Below are 3,580 nucleotides of genomic sequence, written 5' to 3'. Positions count from 1 at the left end.
TGGCAAACTCACTACTTGGTGTCTTTGGGTAGTCTTGAAGAACATCTCCTTATTCTCACTGCCCAGAAACCTGTAGACACAGCCAGGTGGTCATACATACAGTGGGGAAAAAAAGTATTTAGTCAGCCACCAATTGTGCAAGTTCTCCCACTTAAAAAGATGAGAGAGGCCTGTAATTTTCATCATAGGTACACGTCAACTATGACAGACAAAATTAGAAAAAAATTCCAGAAAATCACATTGTAGGATTTTTAATGAATTTATTGGCATATGATGGTGGAAAATAAGTATTTGGTCAATAACAAAAGTTTCTCAATACTTTGTTATATACCCTTTGTTGGCAATGACACAGGTCAAACGTTTTCTGTAAGTCTTCACAAGGTTTTCACACACTGTTGCTGGTATTTTGGCCCATTCCTCCATGCAGATCTCCTCTAGAGCAGTGATGTTTTGGGGCTGTCGCTGGGCAACACAGACTTTCAACTCCCCTCCAAAGATTTTCTATGGGGTTGAGATCTGGAGACTGGCTAGGCCACTCCAGGACCTTGAAATGCTTCTTACGAAGCCACTCCTTCGTTGCCCGGCGGTGTGTTTGGGATCATTGTCATGCTGAAAGACCCAGCCACGTTTCATCTTCAATGCCCTTGCTGATGGAAGGAGGGTTTTCACTCAAAATCTCACGATACATGGCCCCATTCATTCTTTCCTTTACACGGATCAGTCGTCCTGGTCCCTTTGCAGAAAAAACAGCCCCAAAGCATGATGTTTCCAACCCCATGCTTCACAGTAGGTATGGTGTTCTTTGGATGCAACTCAGCATTCTTTGTCCTCCAAACATGACGAGTTGAGTTTTTACCAAAAAGTTATATTTTGGTTTCATCTGACCATATGACATTCTCCCAATCCTCTTCTGGATCATCCAAATGCACTTCAGACGGGCCTGGACATGTACTGGCTTAAGCAAGGGGACACGTCTCACACTGCAGGATTTGAGTCCCTGGCGGCGTAGTGTGTTACTGATGGTTGGCTTTGTTACTTTGGTCCCAGCTCTCAGCAGGTCATTCACTAGGTCCCCCCGTGTGGTTCTGGGATTTTTGCTCACCGTTCTTGTGATCATTTTGACCCCACGGGGTGAGATCTTGCATGGAGCCCCAGATCGAGGGAGATTATCAGTGGTCTTGTATGTCTTCCATTTCCTAATAATTGCTCCCACAGTTGATTTCTTCAAACCAAGCTGCTTACCTGTTGCAGATTCAGTCTTCCCAGCCTGGTGCAGGTCTACAATTTTGTTTCTGGTGTCCTTTGACAGCTCTTTGGTCTTGGCCATTGTGAAGTTTGGAGTGTGACTGTTTGAGGTTGTGGACAGGTGTCTTTATACTGATAACAAGTTCAAACAGGTGCCATTAATACAGGTAACGAGTGGAGGACAGAGGAGCCTCTTAAAGAAGAAGTTACAGGTCTGTGAGAGCCAGAAATCTTGCTTGTTTGTAGGTGACCAAATACTTATTTTCCACCATAATTTGCAAATAAATTCATTAAAAATCCTACAATGGGATTTTCTGGAATTTTTTTTCTCAATTTGTCTGTCATAGTTGACGTGTACCTATGATGAAAATTACAGGCCTCTCTCATCTTTTTAAGTGGGAGAACTTGCACAATTGGTGGCTGACTAAATACTTTTTTGCCCCACTGTATGTACAGTATATGGCAGGCTTTGAAGTTAAGTATTGGATATACTCCACTGTTGCCTAGGTCCCACCTATCTGTAGCAACACCTGCAACTCAAACACAACACTGTGTGTTTAGACTCAACGTTGAGGCTGCCAGTATTTATTTACCATGTATTTGACACCATTTAAGCCTGAATGTACACATCATGCCTTTTCACCTTCGGGCAAAACAGCATGGCCTGAGGGAATGATACTTTATAGAAGGGGTTTTCTTTGTACAAAACCAGTAAATTGGTTTTAAAACTGGACTAGTGTCTTGCTGGGAAAATCTAAATAGGTCATTTTGTTTTTACCCCCCCAAGCCAGGCATTTTGATTGAACTGTTTCAGGAATATATTTAGTTGTGGAAATGCCAATAATTTAGTGTGGTTTGAATGATAGCAGGTGCTAAGCAAAGCATTTAGGATTTTAAAGTACCTTTCCAGTTTGTTGGTGCGAAACTGGCAGGTGTAATAGTCCGGGGGCAGGTTGGGCACATCTTGGCTCATGAGGTTTGGGATTTTTGTTTTCTCTAGTGTCCTCTCTGACCAGTTGTAGTTTGGTGTGGTTACCATCTGAGGAATATGCAGCACCGTTATGTCCTTGTGTCTCATTTGTTTAACTTTGTCAACATGTGAGATTAAGCACCCTGAAGCAAGAGTGACCAACCCTCCTCCTGGAGAGCCACTGGGTATGAAGGCTTTTGCTTACCCAGTTGCTGTTCTATCAACAGGACCTTGATTAGCTGAATCTGGTGTGTTAGAACATGACTAAAGCAAAAGCCTGTTCAGTAGTTCTCCAGAAGGTTGGCTAGTGAATTGAAATTCAATTCATGAACTCAACATTTCTATGTGCATTTTTTCAATTGATTAATTTAATTTCAATTCACTTCCTGAATTGACTGAATTGAAAGCTGAATTGACCCTAACACCAAAGGTCTAAATCTCTTGATATGTGACAGGAGAGTAGAAACATAAGAACTGAGTCAACTGACTGACTGACCTGCAGAGGGACCCGGAGACTGATCTCCTCAGCGTAGTAGCAAAGGACACTCCAGGGGGCGCTCAGGAGCACATAGGAGATCTTCTTCTTAGCTTGAAGAGCTTCCCTCTACAGGAAAACAGAAATCACTGACAATGCATGTTTAGAAATTGAATATACCAATGATTTATTTCCACTGATTCTGGACTATAAAAATAGTATAATGTAATAAAAAAGAAAAATGTTTATCACACCTTTTACATTGTTTGTATAATACAATTATATGGTATTATGCACTGATATTATTGTTGATTCAAGCACCCAGTAGAAAGGGCTAAGTAAATTACTTGGAAGACAAGCTCTCTGGAAGCCGTCTATATATTGATAATGTCTTTCTCTTTCCAGCTGAATCCTGGAGTGTGCAGCTCACAGAAGAACCATGACTGGTATGGGAGCAGTTGTTTATCATGGGAGATGTGTCATTTATTGGGGCAGGAGTTTTTCCAGATTACATGACCTGATCAGGAAAAACTCTGGGCCCTGGTTATAGGCTATAACTATGGGCTATAACTAGGGCTCAGAGTTTTTCCTAGTCTGGTCACAAAACTCAGGGTTCTAGTAAATGTAAACAACCTGTCCCTTAGCCCCGCTCACCATCTCCTGGTCGATGCCGGCTGCTTGAAGTCTGGTCAGGAAGTCTTCCCTCCACTTCATGTGTGAGTCTTGGGTGGCGTGACTTGTCTTTCTCTGACGCGCCATCCTTCAACACAGCTAAACTCTCCTCCCAAAATAACACAAAGTCTGTGGGACCCAGGTGTATACATGGTATTAACGTGTGCAGATATATACAATTAACATTGTAATGACATTGTTATAGGCTCTGCTCAGCA

The 3,580-nt window shown here is 42.2% G+C and overlaps 1 long non-coding RNA gene across 1 annotated transcript; it reads right to left on the bottom strand.

Annotated features, from left to right (window-relative positions):
• LOC123489696 lies at positions 1–2,782 on the bottom strand. The gene is made up of 3 exons (XR_006660601.1): positions 2,712–2,782; positions 2,148–2,284; positions 1–70 (listed from the first exon to the last, which is right to left on the bottom strand). It is a non-coding gene; the product is annotated as an uncharacterized LOC123489696 (long non-coding RNA).
• Positions 2,783–3,580: the final 798 nt, after the last annotated feature.

Source organism: Coregonus clupeaformis, unplaced genomic scaffold (assembly GCF_020615455.1).
Source record: "Coregonus clupeaformis isolate EN_2021a unplaced genomic scaffold, ASM2061545v1 scaf3207, whole genome shotgun sequence".
In the NCBI taxonomy this organism is placed as follows: Eukaryota; Metazoa; Chordata; class Actinopteri; order Salmoniformes; family Salmonidae; genus Coregonus; species Coregonus clupeaformis.
Note: the sequence above shows the minus strand (reverse complement) of the source record. Positions and strands in the feature narration are given on the sequence as shown.